The sequence below is a fragment of the Schistocerca gregaria genome, chromosome 7 (assembly GCF_023897955.1).
Source record: "Schistocerca gregaria isolate iqSchGreg1 chromosome 7, iqSchGreg1.2, whole genome shotgun sequence".
NCBI classification, from domain to species: domain Eukaryota; kingdom Metazoa; phylum Arthropoda; class Insecta; order Orthoptera; family Acrididae; genus Schistocerca; species Schistocerca gregaria.
Genome location: NC_064926.1, coordinates 427,811,086 through 427,833,613, shown reverse-complemented (window position 1 = coordinate 427,833,613; position 22,528 = coordinate 427,811,086).

Below are 22,528 nucleotides of genomic sequence, written 5' to 3'. Positions count from 1 at the left end.
AAAAAAAGAACAAAAAAGAATTACAGACAAAAACATAATAACAGAATGAACAACAAATAAAATATAATAAAATATGGTACCCCTTCCTTTATCCTTTACTTATTCTTTAATAGAATGTTCAGAGGCATATTTAATTTTTTTTTCGTGTGTGGAGCCTGTAGCGTACGACCGTACTAGTTAGCTTTAGGGTGAAAGTGGCGGTGGCATTAGCTTTGCTTTTGTTTTTAGGTTATACAGGTTTTTGGGGGTAGTATGGGTGATAGGGGGTAACGTCTGAAGTGGAAGAGGTCTACACGCTACATTTAAAAACAACAACAAGAAAAAAGAGGAAAGAAAAAAAGGTGTAGCGTCTAAAAAAAGAAAAACACAGTGCTCAGTGCATCTGCCCTAGTAAGCAGAAGACACAGGTTCGAATCCCGGTAGTCCACAAATATTTAACCTTTCTCATTTAATCTCATTTAAATCAATGCCCAGTAGCAGCTAATGTCCGTAAGTTCTTTGTATCCATATTCATAGTTGCTGCTGGATCAAAATGATGTCTGTTCCTTTGGATATGTCCAAAAGAACAGATGCCACATATATACAAAAGCAATATTTACATGGACAACAGAAGTATGGACGTAATGCATTTGCACTAATTAGCTACAAGTCTTTAAAAGAAGTATAGAATAGAAGCTAGCCAGAAGTGATTATTTTAACTTATTTTGAAATTTTACTTTACTGTTCGTCAGGCATTACGAAAGTGATGCTGCATTCGTCGAAAGCTAGTCAGGTATTCCTGATATGTTTTAGCACCCTATTAACATTTTCTGCGTTAGCATCTGTTGAGGTATCAGTTCAGTAGTGTAATGTTTTGTAATTGTTTAGAAAAATCTTATGTTTAATACACTTGTCATATCTCTGTAACTGTTCTTCATGAATTAAAAAAATGAATGCCCAAAGAAACAAACTGGACGAGGTGCTCCCCTTTTTGCAATACAAATCAGTATCAAAATGACTCAGTTCCCTGTAACAGCATAAAATTAATCAAATCCCTTATTTGAAATTCTTATTGTTCCGAAAAGGTAAGTACTGTAAACGGAATGAACCAATCGACCAGATGTGTCTTCCACTTGAGTCCCGTTCTCTGTCAATGAAGTGAAAATTTTTGTGTATTTTGCTTATTCTCAGTTTATTAAGTCCTATGGTCCAATACGGTGGGGTAACTGTGCATTTTCTACGTATGTCCTGGGCATAGTACAGGGAAATCGGAGTCAGCAGCCTTTGGGTATACGCTTTTCGTCTAGCCTACTGTTTAAGCCAGCAGAGACGTTCAGCACTTCGGATACGCTTCAGTTAACATTGTGCGTAATAACTACTACTGTTTTGTAGACTTTTCAGTAACTTCCATCATAAATGAACATGTTAGCTCAGATTTACAAATCTTCGTAGAAGAATTTCATTACATTACAACATCTGTACAAGAGTTGCTATAGAAATTTCCCAAAATTTCGCAGCACTTTAGTACTAACGTGTAACAAGCAAAAGTATCACAGCTGCAGCTAGGCATGCACCTCAGTGCATATTATAAATAATTACGAAAAGTAGGCAATAGTGTGGGCATCTCTTCGGTGGTTTGATGGCATTTACTCTACAATTTTAACTTAAAGGAGAAAATGTACAATGACATCAAATCGAGAAGTACTAAAAAGGGGGGAAGAATGTGTACAAACTGAAAGAGAGCCCCATACTTAATAAAAAATTAACAACACCGGAATGTGTTGAAAAGTTAGGATAATCACAACAATCAGCTATTCAGAAACGAGAAAAGAAACATACGGGAGACTTTAACGAAATGTAATAATTATGTGGTGTTGAGGGACGATTAATTCAGACTACAAGATTATCAGCTGTTCTAGCCGTTCCAAAGTCTCCAGCCCTTTGTAGTTTTAAAACCTATTTCATTGTTCTTTCTGGCTGTGCCCGCATTGCCTCCAGCTGATAATCTGGGACAAACACTTTTTATCAATTTGGCAAGCGCATCTAGCGGGGTTTAATTTATTAGTGACGAGAAGGACGGAAAGAGGCTTCAGGACAGCGTAAAATAATGTTGTAAATACAATTGATGTCACCTGAGGATGCGCCTGAATTGGCATGAAACGAGCCGAGATTTTAATAAAAAAACCTTTCTACAGCCTGAGCCGTAATTTTTGCCTTGTTTTAAAATTTGGACATTTGGCTATGGTTGCACGCAATTCAAAGTAATGTGTAGTTGTTAAACAGTTCAGTGCTTCATTTACAAATATTCGGAGAAGATTCCTTACCGCAGTTTCATTGACAAATCTTTCAGTGGACATTTGACAGTGGACCAGAATCTGATTAATACGGCGCCGTACTGAGATGCCGCAGCACGCTAAGATAATTCTTTGAAATGTATTGCAATGGCCGATAAAAGGGAGATGAGGCAGCAGAGGAACTATAAAAAAGTAATAATAGACTGTCTAGCTCATAAACCTTCAAGTAACGGTGGTGCAATGAAAAATGGCAAATCGTCGTCTCGTAATTTAAACACATATTCCATTTCGGTTCTTCGCTTAGAAAAGGGCACCCCAAACTTGAACTGCCACATCTACATCTATACTCCGAAAACCATTGTACGGACTGTGGCGGTAGTTCTGGTAACATTCTCTCCTACTGCCGCTCTTCATTCGATCTAGTTCTGTTTTATTACGAACGGCGTGTGGGAAGAATGATTGTCGGTAAACCTGTGTATAGCTCTAAATTTCTCTGATTCTCTCGTTGTGGTCATTTCAGGAGATGTATGTGGGAGGAAGTCATATCTTGCCCGACTCTGTACTCAATCGGAATTTCAATAGCCTCCGTAACGGACAACGCCTCTCGAGGCTGCAGGGTCTTCCACTGGAGTTTGTTGAGCATCTTCGTAGATCTCTTGCAGCGCCCAATCGGAATCGTGTAGTGTCGCCTAATCGATACCGTGAAGAAATGCGCCGCTCTTCATTCGACCTTCTCTGTTCTTCTAATCCAACCTATACTACTGGCCATTAAAATTGCTACACCACGAAGATGACGTGATGACGTGCTACTGACGTAAAATTTAACCGACAGGAAGAAGATACTGTGATATGCAAATGATTAGCTTTCCAGAGCATTCACACAAGGTTGGCACCGGTGGAGACACCTACAACGTGCTGACATGAGGAAAGTTTCCATCCGATTTTTCATACACAAACAGCAGTTGACCGGCGTTGCCTGGTGAAACGTTGTTGTAATGCCTCTTGTAATGAGGAGAAATGCGTACCATCACGTTTCCGACTTTGATAAATGTCGGATAGTAGCCTATCGCGTTTGCGGGTTATCGTATCGCGACATTGCTGCTCGCGTTGGTCGATATCCAATGACTGTTAGCAGAATATGGAATCGGTGGGTTCAGGAGAGTAATATGGAACGCTGTGCTGGATCCCAATGGCCTCATATCACTAGCAGTCGAGATGACAGGCCTCTTATCCGCATGGCTGTAGCGGATCGTGCAGCCACGTCTCGATCCCTGAGTCAACAGATGGGGACGTTTCCAAGACAACAACCATCTGCACGAACAGTTCGACCACGTTTGCAGCAACATGGACTATCAGCTGCGGTTACCCTTGACGCTGCATCACAGACAGGAGCGCCTGCGATGGCGTACTCAACGACGAACCTGGGTGCACGAATGGCAAAACGTCATTTTTTCTGATGAATCCAGGTTCTGTTTACAGCATCATGATGGTCGCATCCCTGTTTGCCGATATCGCGATGAACGCACATTGGAAGCGTGTATTTACCATCGCCATACTGGCGTATCATCAGGCGTGATGGTATGGGGTGCCATTGGTTACACGTCTCGAGCACCTCTTGTTTGCATTGACGGCACTATGAACAGTGGACGTTACATTTAAGATGTGTTACGACCCGTGGCTCTACCCTTCATTCGATCCCTGCGAAACCCTACATTTCAGCAGGATAATGCACGACCGCATGTTGCAGGTCCTGTACTGGTCTTTCTGGATACAGAAAATGTTCGACTGCTGCTCTGGTCAGCACATTCTCCAGATCTCTCACCAACTGAAAACGTCTGGTCAACGGTGACCGAGCAACAGGCTCGTCACAATACGCCAGTCACTACTCTTGATGAAGTGTGGTATCGTGTTGAAGCTGCATGGGCAGCTGTACCTGTACACGCCATCCTCGCTCTGTTTGACTCAATGCCCAGGCGTATCGAGGCCGTTATTAAGGCCAGAGATGGTTGTTCTGGGTACTGATTTCTCAGGATCTATGCACCCAAATTGCGTGAAAATGTAATCACATGCCGCTTCTATTGTTGATACATTACGTTTGTATAAGATTCATCATCTGAATCTCAATATGACCTCTGATTTTCCTAATATTTGTTTTATGTGGTCATTGCACTTTAGGTCGCACCGAAAGGTTACTCCTAGGAAATTAAGGTAGTTACTGTTCCCAGTCATTTGTTGCCAAAACTGTCGTCGAACAGTAGTGAAGTTCGGACGCCTGCTTTTTCTAGCGCAATATGTTAAATTCGTTTATGTTCAGGGTCAGCTACCACTCCTTGCACCAACCATCAGTACCCTGCAGGCCTTCCTGCACTGCACTTGTGTTCTTGCTTTGCTGCTTTCCTATAGAAAACTACATACTCTGCTAACAGTCTCAAAGAGCTTCCGATCATATCTACTAGGGTTTATAGACAGAGTGTAATGCGTGTGATTGCAGATATTTTTATATGTGGTACCTTACAAGGGGAAGCCACGACGTGGGGTTCACACATTTACTTCAAACTTTGTACACTTTTAGTAGGCTATTAAAAGAAAATAATGAGCAAGTACTAGGGTGCACTACTCTGGCAATTCCGAGAAAATCGTAAGGAAAGTTTTACGCTTCTATTATACAACTGCCGGCCGCGGTGGTCTCGCGGTTCCTAGGCGCGCAGTCCGTGCGACTGCTACGGTCGCAGTTTCGAATCCTGCCTCGGGCATGGATGTGTGTGATGTCCTTAGGTTAGTTAGGTTTAAGTAGTTCTAAGTTCTAGGGGACTAATGACCACAGCAGTTGAGTCCCATAGTGCTCAGAGCTATTTGAACCATTTTTTATTATACAACTGATGTATGTGTACGAAGGTGCCGGTCGTGAAAAGTCACTGCGGTTAAGTGGTTAGTGTTCGAGCTTCGTAATATGAAAGTGTAAGAGACAACTGTTCGACTCCCACTGAGCCTCAATTATTAATCAATTTTTTTCACCTCTGGTCATATAATTTATGACATTAGAGAAGTAATATAGCGAAAAGAAATACGTGTATTTGCATGAAGTATTTGCGTGAAGTTTCAGTTTGTTCTCCATGTCTGTAAGACAAATACCATCCTGCAATGTGTAATGTCGAGAGTACATCCGACGAGTAATGGTACGTTATTCTTGTGGTCTGGCACATTGTGACTTACTATATCACTCATTGTGAATAATGTCATTCGTACCCTTGCAAATTTAATTACAGATAGTAAATAGTCCAATAATATATGAAATTCCCTACAACTTCATAAAATGCGCTTGTTTTTTCATCATATTACCTCTCAAATGTCATATAAATTAAACAATGTGAACGGTGATGACAAAACAGAAATTAAAAAATACGTTTCAGCGGGCTCAAACCGTCGCCTCGTCCACGCCCTTATCGCGAAGCGCGAAGCCAACGGTTCTTTTTTATTTGTTATTCTAAATATGTTCGTAGCATTTGTTCCGGGCGGACGCCCCATGACACCCGTTCAAGTTCATCGTTGATCCCTCACTCAGTGTTTTTAATATAGAAGGCAGCTAACCCTCTGACCGAACACGCTGAGCTGCCGTGCCGGCTCGGGTTGCCTACAACGGCTTCATCGGACAGATACATCAGTTATATAATAGATGCATAAAACTTCTCTTGAAATTTTCTCTGTACTGCCAGAGTATTGCAACTTACTAACTTGCTCATTATGTTGTTTTAATGGCCTACTGAAGGTGAACAAAGTTTGGAATAACGTCCTGGCCTCCTCTTGTTGGTATGTACATACATCAGCATCTTCCTTGTTTTTCCTCTGTGTCAAACAGTCTTCCGCATACACATTACATAATTTACTAATTGATGTCTTCTACACTGTCGTAACTGCACTACTAACAAGGGGAAGGCTTCAGACACGGCCAACCGACTTGGCTCTAATTTGGTAGGTCGCTTGTGTACAATCTAAAACGAAGGACTCTAAGATATTTTGGGTCAACACCCCCACCCCATCCCCAATTTTCAGAAAATCACCCCTAAAGGTTATGACGAGCAATCGACTCAAAATTGGAGGGATCGATAGATAATTTTTCATCATCAGGTATGGGGTCCGCAAACGCAAACTCTTCCAGGAATCGAGGAAAGAAACTTTTACAACTGCCCCGTCTGTACCCACATGGTAAACGCTTTACGCCGACAGCGTAAAAATTAAGAAATAAAAATAAGAGAAACATAAAAAATAGCGCAACGGCCAAGGTAACTGTCTGGAAATCGGAGGACCCGGGTTCGAATCTCGAAGAAACCTAGCGGATGTTATTCTTTTCGTTTGTTTTCTCCATATCTCAATTGATAGGGGTATGAGGGTTAATAACGTAAGTAAATCAATAAGGAATGATAATAATAAGATAGGCAAATAAATTTCTCAAATCTCTTGGGATAGTAAACAACTAAAACGTTACTCCAGGTCACTTGACAATGGCTCTTCCAGTCACTGTTACGTGTCCTCACTTTTCTTCGAACAATTAGATGGATGGTACTTGTCATATAAACATTCGAAACAAATATACTCACGACGTCAAGAACATCCAATGAATGCAATCTTTCGACAGCTACACTGCTCCTCTCGAAGAATCGGCGGAAAATAAAGTTGGTTTACATTTAAGAATATGGCTTTTTCAGGAATTAATTTTGATGCGTACCATGCATGCGATATCATTGCCTGAAAAATCGGTGCTGAAAGTTGGTTGTGAATTATGCTGTGGATAGTTATTGCATCCGTGCGGTTGTGCAATTCCCGCTAGGTTTCCAAAAGCACACTGCAATTCTGAAACCTGGAAATAAAGTTTTTAACCTGGCGATAAAAATAAACATCACACGGCTGGCACACAGATGTGCAGTTTGGCGGTATTACTTTTGCTGTGGACGTCGGCTGACCTTCGCCATCTATAAACATTGTGTCATATATTGTAGTATTAATTTGTCCGCTACAGAAATCGAATATTGTACAAAACTTGGTATCAGGAACGTATGGTTTTAAAACATACTCAAGAAATATTCTGTAAATCGCATTCGTCAGTTTCCCGGATTTGTAGCAGGTAATGTAAACATTTTTCAACGAGTCGGTTAAACTATTGACCTCTTCTATAACCCGAGGACCAAATGTAACATTCGTCTCTTGTAAACTCAGGAAAACCTTAGGTAACACTTTTCCAGAGGCTGTGATGGCATACTACACCGTGTACGAATGTGTTAGTTTGTTTTTACTACCAACTGTGACAAGGGTTCGTTTTTCTCCCTTATGTGATAACGAGCGTCGCATGTTCACCCGATACTCGCATCCTGTTTGAACGGTGTTGATCACGTAATCACCATTAAAACCGGTCATAAGTGACGCGGTTTGCGTGCTGAAAAGAGCCACCACTTTCTGTATATCTTCTACATTTTGTACCTCCCTATGAAAGACGTATTTAGTGACGTGCCGTTGACAAATTTTATACTCCGATTTGAAATTTCTTGCACCAAACGTAAAAACCTTTCTGGCCGTATACTGAAGCGCTGCCTGCACCTGCATCCAACTCCTGAAGTATTCTCGTTGTTACATTCTCGTTACGACAACGAGATTCGATAAATCGGTCGTATGTCCGCTTATTTATCGCATAGTATTAGTCGTTTCTTGTCCCTCTTTTAACGATATCACTTTCCCCCTATTTAAAGTCCTTCTATCTTCTCAGGGCTGTTGTTGCTTCATTCTTTTGCAGTGTTTGTAAGTTCCAATTTGGATGATTCCTGGATAGCGCTACCACCTTAACTTTTACTTAAAGGGGTATAGCGCCGAAGTTAAATCGCTTAGTAACCGGTTCGTAATACTCATCGGGAACAGATGAAGCACATATTCCCAGTGACGTTGAGATTTCCAAAGTGTTATGACCATTTTGCGATTCACTAGTCGGGATATTTTCCACTGAACCACCTTCTGCTTCGTCTTCATGGTATAGTACTTCCGTATCAACAAAAGTCATTTCGTTCGTCAGCTTCAAAAATCGCTCGACGATAGTAGCTCCTATCAATCTGCAACGCCGAGAAACAGAACTGCCTGCTTCCGAAGTGCATTCATAATGCATCTGTCTTGCAACACTTTTGCAAACCATAACACACAAAAAAAAGTCTCTGAGTACTATGGGACTTAAAATCTGAGGTGATCAGTCCCCTAGAACTTAGAACTACTGAAACCTAACTAACCTAAGGACATCACACACATCCATGCCCGAGGCAGGATTCGAACATGCGACCGTAGCGGTCGCTCCGCTCCAGACTGTAGCGCCTAGAACCACACGTCCGCTCCAGCCGGGTTAGAAATAAGAACATACAGCCTGTAAAATAAAATTTACTATCAGACTTTACTTGTTTAATAAACCCTTTACTTTACATAAGATACATCCCGTATAAACAAAAAGATACAAAACGAGTAGGAGTTTGAGCCGTAGTAAAATTTGCTGTTTTGAAGAGCGCGCCGCAGCGCGTAGTATAAAGCAGTCGCCTTCCGTTTCTGGTGGTGGCGCCGCTGTGGCAATCGCAGCTTTGGTGTCTCCCTCTGGTGGGAAAGGGGTAAAGTTGCCTGTTCACGTACATTTAAGGGGCGCTATGAGCTCCGCAGGGAGCCTACTTTCAGTGTCTCACTCTGGAACCGCTCGGCCACATCGGAAGGCACCAAAACACAGCGTCGGTAACTTCCCACTTGCAATCGTCTGTGACAGGCTCCCAACTGTATATTACAGCGCTAGTCGAAGGGTGTACATCCTCCATTATTTAGATTATGCGCCTGAAAGATATCACAGAGCAAACAATAACTAGTTACTTTGGCATAAACAGACGAGCTAATTACTACAAACTACAACCGTACTCGTCATATGTTACTTACGGAAGACCACTGTATTCATTCACAAAACGTATTTTTTTTTATTCATTAACGATGGAAAAATCACTACATGCATCCGCGAGGTTTGCGGCAGCCTAATGACGGAAAACAACCCTTTCCGATTGACTTCCATAAGTCTCGTGCTGGACACCTTCCCTCTTCCAGCTTCACAACTATGATACGACGAAGAGGCAACGGGGACAACATAACTCTCCCCACGTGCATTCTGTTCCATGCATCGCTGTAAACAAGCATCGCGCGGTTGGCTAACTGTGATCCCCCGTGAGAGATTCTTAGCACTGTTGTTTTCATGCGACAAGGGTTAGAAGTTTAATACTTTACTAACTCACAGCGTGTGGGAAATTAGTTAGTACATCTACAAAATTTTATTTTAACCAATGCTGCAAGGCAGCTAGAAACTAGATATTAAACAAAATGAGCAAACTCTCAATTAGAAAGACAATAGATGTAAAATGTTTCTCATCATTTCATTAGGCATTTTAGTAAATATCATAAATTAAGAGCTCCACAGTGCAATCATATGTTTTCAAGTTACAGCGTGTCGTATTTGCGATGCTTTCGACAAAGAACTGTCAATAGCGAGGATAATGGCCTCTTTTTTTTTTTTTTTTCCTCCACCCAATGGCTTTCTTTTGTCAGACGACTATTTCTCAGCTGGGCGCCCAAAACGCATTACGCCAAGGTCACTTGGCTTTCTTAGCGAAATATTTACGACAGCAGTTTCCGCTACAGTGACAGTCTCATAAAAAAAATTTCACAGGTCAAGAATTTGCGTTACAAATATGTAGAAACAAAAGCCTATTGACATAACAGTGTCCAAAAAAGTTTCGTCGGCATTGTAATACACTCGCGCATTTACATACATTTCATAACTCTTAAAGTACGATTCTTGGTTTCCAACAACCTTTTTCACAAACCAGAGTCCCTAACCACTACTCATTATTCCTTACCTTATTCGTCGACACTTCTTCAATATTTCATCGCAATAAACACATAACATAATCAAATTCCTCATATAGCATCACCTTATTGATCATAAACATACCGCAACAGCGTAATACACATCCTCATCATAACATCATAAAACCTCAGCCAAATCTCAAAATCGTCATAGCTTCCTCCAATAATTTCAAAACCTAAAGAATCTCTGCTCATTTCAATAGTGTCATCTACCTCAAACGTACTTTAAAAATCATGGTCTCATACCAAATACATCATTCAGAGCTCTCATAGTATCACAATGGTTCCGAAAAAATATGAACATTTCACAAAGTACAGACAAAATACAATTTCATAAGTATGAAGTTATCCAGCTGTGTAATTACGTAAACATCTGTCACTGATGTAGTAAAATAAATGTTTGTCTCTCCCAGTTAGATGATCAGATAGCTGTGTAATTTATGTGTTAGAGAAATATGGTACCGATGTGTAAAGTTGTATAAGCAAACACCATATTAGCTAGGGTACCTTGTGCTTGCCAAACACATGGTACACAAAGTAAGCGTGTACCCCCCTGAGGATTAATGTAATTATACCCTCAGGTGTTACAGATTACAGCAATGGAATGAAATGTATCACAGAAAACTTTCTTTGTAATTGAAAAATCTTGAAAAATAAATGGTTTACGTACAAAATTAATCACTCAAATGTGTGTCCTGTACCGTTAAATGTGAGTCACGCTGTAAGATAATTCTGTGTAAGTGTCGTAGTCATCGTCCTCTGTAAGCAAAGTTCTGCTGAACTCAATGTACTTACCTCATCATAAAGGAAAGTGAAATGCTTTGCGTATAGATATCGTAGATATTAGTTATTACGTACCTTACCGTGATCAAGAAAGTACTATAACGTATCGTATTGTTGTGCTACGGAAAAGGCTGTCTCACTGTAGCTATACCATAAAAGTTACTACTAAAACATGTTTTACTTTCCACAATAATACATAAAACTGTGCAGACATAAAACAGAAACACCGCAAAAGCAACATTGTAAATTGTCACTCATTAGTAGCGTCGCGATAAAATCGTGTAGGTGTCACATAAACTAACCACTGTGTCATCTGGTATCTCTCAGAAAGTACTTTAAATCCAGAAAGTATTATCAAGTAAACCAAAATGCTGCATTAAAATCTCATTAGCAGTACCAGTATATGTTCTAAGTACGTGAGCCTTATAGTCGTTACGTAATCGTGCAACTAACAAGCAGGAATGTACACACACAATAACAAAACTGTATCGTCTGTTCACAATAACAATGCATTCGTAATTTCTGTTTAAATAAGTTCTCTTGGTTCTTGACTGGATATTTAACTTCAAACATTGTTGCATGGTAACAGTTTCGTAAGTCTGACAAAGCATACTAGAAATGTGAAGTGAAAAGTTTTATGGCAAAGACAAAGTTAAAAAGCAGATTATCTTTCAACAAACGGTATTACATGTGCAGTGTGGTGCAATCCTTTACTCTTTCTAGTGCGCAGAGTTTCAACTTCGAAGTAATTATCATGTTGTATAAATCGGTAAGGAATACTGGAGTTCTTCTCAAGGTTAGCGTCTATATTATTTTTCTCTGAGCCAGCCGGCGTACGCTGCTGCCTGCGGTGCAAGTCATTGTCTGTTCCTTTGTTGGCGCACGTCGTTATTGGGATTATGAGACCTAACTTCTACAAATTCACCTTGATGAGAGTGCCCTGCTCTGTTTGAATCTCGCCAGTTCTGATGCAATTCAGGTCTGTCGTTACGATCATATCGTCTGTCGTCATGTCGGTAGATTCCATAGTTTCTTTCTTGTCGGTCACGTGGTGGAGAATTTCTCCCGGAATCGTAACTGCGCGCTGGACCGTTACGTCTAAAGTTATTCTGTCTTCCTTGATAACAATTATTTTGGTTCCCATATTATCTGTTTCTCTGATTGTCTCTGTGATAGTCACTACTGCGGAGAGGTGATCTTTCCCTGTAATTATTACTACTCTGCCAATGTGACCTGTGATTGTTGTGCTTCTGTTTCTGCGTTCCGCGATTGTCAGTGTCAATTTCCAGTTCTTGTAACGGTCCCTGAAAAGCTTCAATGTCGCCTTTGCAACGATCTGCCAAAATAATATTTCTTAAATGTTCAGGCAATTTGATTAAGCAAATGCGGTTGAGTTCTAAAGGGCTGTATGAGTTTGAAAGATATTGATTCTTATGCAACATGTCTTCAAATTATTTGACAACACTGGAAAATTCAGATTGTTCAAAGTGATAAATAATTATGATGCTATGCTTTTACTCGGTCTTGTGTAGCTTGAGACCAATATGCTGAGAGAAAGGCATGATAAAATTCTCCTTCACTGTGCTAATCATGAATGACTGATCGCATTCTTACAGCTGGTTCATTCTCTAAGTAGCCACACATAAATTCTAATCTGTGCTCCAATGACCAGTTGGGAGGAAAACAATGAGAGAATTGATGAAGCCATGCTCGTGGATGAATGTCGTTGCCAGAATTCTTAAATGTTTTGAATTTACGTGTAGTAATGAACAGCTTATAGTCAAAATCATCGTGTCGACGAGTCGCATGTCGGTCATTGTTACGTCGTTTCGGCGGTTCCATTTCAAAATTCGTCGCGCCTTGCCAATTTCTTTCATAATTTCCAAAGTGTCCGGCGTTATTATTTGTGGTTGTTCCGTTTTTCTATGTCCCTCTTCCTGTGTTGGAGCGCGAGTGTCCTCTAAAATATGTAATTCTTGTATTACCTGTGTCAACTGATCTTGTACTTCTCGGATTTCTCTTTGGTGTTGCGTATTAATTTGATTCTGTTTTTGTTTGAACTTCCTAATTTGTTCGCACTCTTCTGTGTCATTAAAGACTACCGGTTTTGTGTCATTCAGATTATCATCTACCTTTGTAGATAAATTAGTGAACTGATTCGAAAGTTCGGCTACTTTCTCCGATAGTGTACTTATTTCCTCAGTGTGTTTTTCTGAACCAAGTTTCAGAGTGTCCATTTATGTTGAAATCGTATCTACTGTGTTCTTTAAGTTTTCCTGAGTTTTTGCAAGTAGCGTAACCGAATCGGTAGATGCAACTGAGTCAATTTTAGTCCACAAGGTCTCATGATTTTCATGAACAATGGTTTGCAGTTCTTTTGTGGCTGCTTCGTGATTCTGTAATGCATTTTCATGTCGCGAAAAATAGGTTGGAAATGCTCACAAATTTGTGTTTTTACATCATTACAGACTTTTTGACATTTCGATTCGATTTTATGTAGCTCAGTAGTTAAGTCTTCACGTGTTTGTTCAAGCGCAGTGTCTAACTTTTGAAGCAGGTTCTGTGGCTGTTTTTTATTTTGTTCCATTGCGTCTAACAGTTGTGTGTTTGTGTCTGGTGATGTTCCATTGTGTCTAACATTCGAAGATTTTGTTCCATTGTGTCTAACTTTGGAAGCTTTTGTTCCATTTGTTGCATTAATTGTAATAACAATACACTGGTGTCTGAAACATGTTCCTCAGTGCTTTTCGGCAGTGAACTTGCACCGGCAAAATTCACATTTTGACAAGCGGAAAATGTGTCTCGACTCATTTGAGAAAACTGTGAGAACCCAAAACCTGAATCTGCAGTATTTGCAAAATTGTGTCCTGTCATCCCCGATTCCTGAGGCAAGCTGTAGCCGACAGATCGATCGATAATGCTTCCCTGTTCACTAATCGTTTCACTGCCTACACCATTATTTGCAGCCCGCTCCATTTCCCTATACACAATTACCAAATTACTACTTTGAGCATTAGTTAATTCATTACGCGCTGGCGCTAACACACTGCTTTCGTCTTCACTGTAATTTCTAAGTTTACTTTGGATCCTAGTATTACGTTTTTCACACGCCATTATTGTCACAATATTTCACGCGATAACACAGAAAAGCACAATTTGAAGAGCAAAAATAAGAAAACACTTTAACATAGCACTGAAAATAATATCTAGTTAATTGCAAGTGCAGCTGCGAAATACTGTACAACAATGAAAGACTGCATCTACAAAGGAGATACTCTCTACAATTACGCGCTAGCAATTAACAAAAGCTATACTAATTGCACAAACTACAAGAAAAAATCAGAAGATTCCAGTGAGGTATCCTCGGCTAAGGGTCGACATATAAAACGTCCCCTTAAAAAAAATTGTACATGACTGTGCTTAAACTGACACACAATATTTTTAGCGCAACGCAATCCGACTTTCAAAAATCCCTACAAAAGAATGGCCCTGACTAACATTAACCCATACCTTTCACACATCACTTACCTCACCAAAAATCTTCGTTACTCGAAATACTGCAATACAGCGAGCGCCACTACTGCCAGCTAAGTAAAAGATTCAAACTACTGAAGGCACTAACTACTGATAGGCATAGTTAGCAAATGAAAGATTTTGATAGAAAACAAACAATGTATTTAACTCAATAGTGTTCAAAAGTCATAATGTATATAGCAGTTCATGACATCCAGTCTTACAAATTTCAGAACTCCGCCATCTCTCTCCCCACATCCACCACTGCTGGCGACTCACCTCCAACTCCGCAAAGCTACGCGCTGTTAACAGCCAACATCTCAACACTACAATGGCAGACAACAATGCAAACTAACCACAGACTGCACACAGCACAGCAAGTGATTTTTATACAGAGCGCTACGTGGCGTTACCAATAAGAAAACCTAACAGCCTACTTACAACAAGCATCGCGCGGTTGGCTATCTGTGATCCCCCGTGAGAAATTGTCAGCACTGTTACTCGGAGTTGTTTTCATGCGACAAGGCTTAAAAGTTTAATACTTTACTCACAGCGTTTGGGAAATTAGTTTGCCTGCCTTATTATTGTCGTTCCTTATTGATTTACTTACGTTATTAACCCTCCTATCCGTATCAATTGAGATATGGAAAAATACAAAAGAAAAGAATAACATCCACTAGGTTTCTTCGAGATTCGAACCTGGGTTTTCCAATTCCCAGCCAGTTACCTTGGCCGTTGCGCTAAGTGTTGCGAAAAGTGTTTACCATTGGGTACAGATGCGGCAGTTGTAAATGATTCTTTCCTCGATTTCTGAAAAAGTTTGCTTTTGCTGACCTCATACCTGAGGGTGAAAAATGCTTTATTTACAATTATCTATCGATCCACCCAATTTTGAATCGATTGCTCGTCATATCCTTTAGGGGTGAGTTTCTCAAAATTTCGGGTGTGTTGACCCAAAATATCTTAGAGTCCTTCGTCTTAGGTTGTACACAAGCGACCTGCCAAATCTGAGCCGAAACGGTATGCCGTGTCTGAGGCCTTCCCCTTGTAAGTGGACTACGCCTCCATATAGACTAACCATTTTGCATCCACGCTTCAACACCTGACGTGCTGCCAAAGGGAAAATAAGCACCAATGACTTGCCCTTGCCGTATGTACTTCGAGGTTCTAACCAACATAAAGCCATACTACATCTAATAGCTATAATCATTAGCCTGAAAATGAAGCAAATGCTGACGTAATGTTCAGTATACTGTCCTCAGTCAGCAATAAAAATATCTGCACTTATACCGTTACTTCCTGTGTATACCGGGTATCCCAGACGGGTTGTGACAAGCTTCAAGGAGGTGTAGAGGGTGCCTTTAGAAATCTTTAGAAATGAATCGACGATAGGAACAAACGCCCGGAAATTTCATTGAACGATACTACAGATACTACCAGCACACGGCTCTAGGCCACCCCTACGGCATAAAACAAGACTTTGTATGCTGAACAGCCGTAGGCGGAACGTCTCGAAATCTTGTTTGTTATTCAGTGGTAGTGGATCATTGGCATGATCAACAATGGAGAAGTATGGAGCTATCTGCTGCTCAGTCAATCTTGCCTCCTGTCAATGCGATGCTTTGTTGCTTCGGTGGACGACGGTTGCGGACACAGGTTTCCACTTGCAGTTTATTTTTATCCTGTGAACCGAAAACCATTGGGAATTTTAGAAGGTATCACCAGAAGAAAAATAAACTGCGCATGGAAGCCCATGTCTGAAACAGTCATCCACTGAGGCAGCAGACCACTGCATTCATAGGAGACAAGGGGTGTCTATGCAGCAGCTACGTAGTTCCTTCTTCTCCAGAGGCTGTAGTGGCAATTAGTCGTGATCACTGAATAACAAACAATATTCCACCAACAGTCCTCCAGTGTACAATGTTACGTTTGCTACCAAAGGGGCGGTCTAATGGCAGGCACAGGGTCCTGTGACTTTGACGCTCTGTAGCGTTGTTGGACGATGTTTCCGGACATGGTTTAAAATCCTCTGTTTGTTCCTCAAAACGCCCTCTACAGGAACTTGAAGTTGGTCGCAACGTTTTTGACACACCCTGTTGCATGGGGGCTTAATTAAAAAGAAAGGATAAATGCAATAATTTTAGTAGTTGTGTGTCCGGTTACGAAGTCTGAGTAGTATTAGCACGCAATCTGACTGCATAAAATAAAAATAAGGAATGACAAGAAATTTCCATTAACACATCTGATTAACCAAGTCCCCTGCAACTATAAAAGCTACAAAACAACAAAGCACAAGTGTAACAGTTCTATGTGTGGTTGTGTGACTCAACGTACATGTATCTGGCTCGGTTCTTCCTCAATACTACAGGATATTTTAAACACCATTTACAATGAACTAATTGAAAACCGGAAATACTATAATTCCACATAGACACGAGATTTACTAGTCTAATACATAAACACGAGCCAGATGCTTTGTTGACTGAACCTGTGACCAAGAGGCATTGTCATTAAAGGAATCTGTAATACTTTTTTTACCTCAATGTATATTGACGAAAAATACACTGTGATCATTGCAACATTTTCCACCTATACATTACACCAACCGAACAGCATCTACTCTCTCGTCCAACAGAACAACAACTGCAGTCAACATCGTCTGAACTACTACTGCCTTCGACATCCTCTGAACTACTACTGCACCAGTGGAGGCGGCGGAATAATAACCTTTGGCGCAATCTCTGGCGCTGTGACTCAGTGTAGCCACTTTTCATATGTCCCTTCTCCATGGGCTAGAATTTGGTGGTATTTTTGCCAGCATTGGTGGTGAAAATACCACCAAATTGGTTCAAAAACACAGACAAAAATAAAAGATGATATTAATAAATAAATATCACATAACTAAATAAATTTTGACTTTGCACTGACCCTTCAATAACATAATATATAAAATTACAGTAAGGAATACAAACGCTTGCATACATGGGATTTTACATAATAGTTTACGCAAATATTATTTCGCAGAGTAGTTAAACAGGTCAATCAATGGCACCAGCAATGACGAATAGGTGCAAATAGGAGTCTCATAACATTTCATAAACAGTATATACACAATAAATCAGTTTACACAAATATTCATATAAAATCTTTTCGATAGTTCAATAAACAAGTAGCACTCTTCAGAGTAGTTGACAGTTCCAACAGTGGCACCCAGTAATGGTCAACAGGTGCAGACAGCAACAAGTGACATCATTTCAGTAGCAGCAGTTCCAACAGTGACATCCATCAATGGCGAGCAGGTGCAGGCAGAATGAGTGTCATCACATCAATAGTAGCAGTTCCAATAGTGGCACCCAGCAATGGCGAGCAGTTGCAGACACCAACAAGTGACATCTCATCAGTGGTTGAGCAGTTCCAACAGTGGCATCCAGCAATGCTGAACAGGTGCAGACAGCAATAAGTGACATTTCAGTAGCAGCAGTTCCAACAGTGGCACCCATCAATGGTGAGCAGGTGCAGACACCAACAACTGACATCTCATCAGTGGTTGAGCAGTTCCAACACTGGCACCCAGTAATGTTGAACAGGTGCAGACAGCAATAAGTGATATCATTTCAGTAGCAGCAGTTCCAACAGTGGCACCCATCAATGGCGAGCAGATGCAGGCAGAAAGAGTGTCATCACATCAATAGTAGCAGTTCCAATAGTGGCAACCAGCAATGGCGGGCAGTTGCAGACACCAACAAGTGACATCTCATCAGTGGTTGAGCAGTTCCAACAGTGGCATCCAGCAATGCTGAACAGGTGCAGACAGCAACAAGTGACATCATTTCAGTAGCAGCACTTCCAACAGTGGCACCAAGTAATGTTGAACAGGTGCAGACAGCAATAAGTGACATCATTTCAGTAGTAGCAGTTCCAACAGTGGCACCCATCAATGGCGAGCAGATGCAGGCAGAATGAGTGTCATCACATCAATAGTAGCAGTTCCAATAGTGGCACCTAGCAATGGCGGGTAGTTGCAGACACCAACAAGTGACATCTCATCAGTGGTTGAGCAGTTCCAACAGTGGCATCCAGCAATGCTGAACAGGTGCAGACAGCAACAAGTGACATCATTTCAGCAGCAGCACTTCCAACAGTGGCACCCAGCAATGTTGAACAGGTGCAGACAGCAATAAGTGACATCATTTCAGTAGCAGCAGTTCCAACAGTGGCATCCAGTAATGTTGAACAAGTGCAGGTAACAGTCCATAATATTCACCAGCAATAATTAAACATTTCATCAGAGTTCCTCAGCAGAAATTAAACATTTCCAAGTGGCATCCATCAATGATAATAGGTGTAAGCACGAACAACAGTTCGAATGCACACACAATTGCTTTTACAAAATTATTATCAATGCTCTTACGCTAAACATCCAAATTATAATAAACACACGAATGATATCAGATAATTGTATTAACTATTACAAACACACAAATATCGGTAAACCAATAATATTTATGGGTGTCAGTGCAAGTTACAACAAACAAGTAAAATAATACACTCCTGGAAATGGAAAAAAGAACACATTGACACCGGTGTGTCAGACCCACCATACTTGCTCCGGACACTGCGAGAGGGATGTACAAGCAATGATCACACGCACGGCACAGCGGACACACCAGGAACCGCGGTGTTGGCCGTCGAATGGCGCTAGCTGCGTAGCATTTGTGCACCGCCGCCGCCAGTGTCAGCCAGTTTGCCGTGGCATACGGAGCTCCATCGCAGTCTTTAACACTGGTAGCATGCCGCGACAGCGTGGACGTGAACCGTATGTGCAATTGAAGGACTTTGAGCGAGGGCGTATAGTGGGCATGCGGGAGGCCGGGTGGACGTACCGCCGAATTGCTCAACACGTGGGGCGTGAGGTTTCCACAGTACATCGATGTTGTCGCCAGTGGTCGGCGGAAGGTGCACGTGCCCGTCGACCTAGGACCGGACCGCAGCGACGCACGGATGCACGCCAAGACCGTAGGATCCTACACAGTGCCGTAGGGGACCGCACCGCCACTTCCCAGCAAATTAGGGACACTGTTGCTCCTGGGGTATAGGCAAGGACCATTCGCAACCGTCTCCATGAAGCTGGGCTACGGTCCCGCACACCGTTAGGCTGTCTTCCGCTCACGCCCCAACATCGTGCAGCCCGCCTCCAGTGGTGTCGCGACAGGCGTGAATGGAGGGACGAATGGAGACGTGTCGTCTTCAGCGATGAGAGTCGCTTCTGCCTTGGTGCCAATGATGGTCGTATGCGTGTTTGGCGCCGTGCAGGTGAGCGCCACAATCAGGACAGCATACGACCGAGGCACACAGGGCCAACACCCGGCATCATGGTGTGGGGAGCGATCTCCTACACTGGCCGTACACCTCTGGTGATTGTCGAGGGGACACTGAATAGTGCACGGTACATCCAAACCGTCATCGAACCCATCGTTCTACCATTCCTAGACTGGCAAGGGAACTTGCTGTTCCAACAGGACAATGCACGTCCGCATGTATCCCGTGCCACCCAACGTGCTCTAGAAGGTGTAAGTCATCTACCCTGGCCAGCAAGATCTCCGGATCTGCCCCCCATTGAGAATGTTTGGGACTGGATGAAGCGTCGTCCCCCCTCGGTCTGCAAGTCCAGCACGAACGCTGGTCCAACTGAGGCGCCAGGTGGAAATGGCATGGCAAGCCGTTCCACAGGACTACATCCAGCATCTCTACGATCGTCTCCATGGGAGAATAGCAGCCTGCATTGCTGCGAAAGGTGGATATACACTGTACCAGTGCCGACATTGTGCATGCTCTGTTGTCTGTGTCTATGTGCCTGTGGTTCTGTCAGTGTGATCATGTGATGTATCTGACACCAGGAATGTGTCAATAAAGTTTCCCCTTCCTGGGACAATGAATTCACGGTGTTCTTATTTCAATTTCCAGGAGTGTATTTAGGAGGTAGGTCGCTACCAATTATTTGGGATTAGGAAAGGAAAACACACAAAACATACTCACTCATCTCTCATTCACATATTAAGTACTATTGTGTAATTGAATAGTGTTAACAGCGTAAATGCAATTCTGTCAAAATTTGATGTTCCACATGTGTACCAAATAGTAATGGCAGCAGTGTATAATAGTCAATAATAGTTAGTCAATGTCATAGTCATCATGTCAAGACCAATGTTTGCCAAGCCAAATCAAAATGTACGGTTGCTGAACAACTGTCAGTGTGCCAAGATATGCAAATACTTCCTCTCTCCAAAAAAAGTATATACTGCTTATTGATTTAACAAAGTGTATGTGTAGACAATCTTCCTTCCACTGGAGTGTTCTAGTCTGCCATCTTCATCCTTCTTGTTCTATGTAAACCAACAACAAAAATATGCTCCTCACATTACCTCTTAGCCACCAAAACTCCAATAATCATCAGCATCACATAATCTCAATACTTCAATAATACCTCTTCAATACGTCGATACATGTAAACCTTATCACCAATATTTCACTTCCATAACAACTCTTTCCTCTAGTCAGTCTCCTCAAACACGTACAGATAAAATCCTAGTGCAAACTTCAATTCGTCCTCCCATACAATCCGAAGACACAATGTCTACACACAACCTCTGTGTGATCCACCTGACCGAAATCTTCCACTCATTATGAATTATAAAATACATTTTGGTTACCTTGTCCATCCTAAAATAAAAGAAATGCATACATGACCTCTAACAGCCTTCAGTTTGAATAATTTTCAGTAAGTAGGTGCGAGTACACAGTATGATTGATCACATAAGAATCTGGATGAATAAATAGTAATATTTCACAGTGTGTACACCACTTCAAGAATAATGGCAAAACAGAAGCAAACATGTGGAGTATTTTTTTGTGTCAAGTGTCACTTGCTATTTCAATTGCTGACGAAGAATGCAGTGTAATAACTGTCAATAGTCTAAAGCTAGTGTTGGTATTTGATGTCGTCAGCTTCCTTTCTATTATAATGAATTAATACAGCCTCCATAAAACCTCCAGTTCATGTGACTTCAATGAAGTTTCTTATACCCATGTAGTTCGTAGAATTATAGCGGTTCATTTTCTTATCTTAAACTATAAAGCACTGAGCCTAAACAAAACATGCAATACCGAGTAAATATACCAGAAGAGAACAGAATGTCAACAAGTGGATGCAGCACAATCCCTACAACAAGGCTCTGCCAGGCGAACAATCTATAATTAATACCACAGTGTAACCTAAACTCCATGTTCGTACACAGTATATAAGCAATTCTATATACCAAATTAAAGAGTAGTTATGACAACAAAACAGAAATGTGTAAATATGAAATGCATAACCAAAGCAGCAAGTATATATCTTGCATAATAAATAGGTCATTTGCATAATATTAGCATAAGCAAATAAATGTTCATATGTAATCTTAATAAGTTAACATGAAGGCGCAAGCATATAAATCACAAAGTATAACTTACATACATAACCATATCAGCACAAAGTATAACTTACATACATAACCATATCAGCACAACTAATCAGGTGACAATTATAATTTAAATGAGTAGGCACAACAGGGACATAATAAAAAATATGACATCAGTGAAAAAGCATACCAGCCAAGCGATGCATAATATATATAAGTAACAACCATGTTCATTAATAAAACATTGTCAAAATCAGCAAATGTACGCAAGCACGTCGCTTCACAAGTAAATTCATAGAACATAAAATCTAGCATAAACTATAAACCACGTAATCGCGAGCAGCAAATTACGTATAAAGTACATACCTAAGTAGAAATATGTTACCTGAAAAATAAACTCAGTTAATAGTTACCTTTTTAGTTTATTGGTGTCTTCTTCGAAATTACATTCTTCCTGGAATTTTCTCGATAGCAAGTCCTCTTAACGTCGGACACGCAGAGAATTTATCTGAAGTTCTTCAATATTTTATACAACTGTATCCTGGAAAAACTGAACGTTAATAACATAAGTTATCAAGTCAC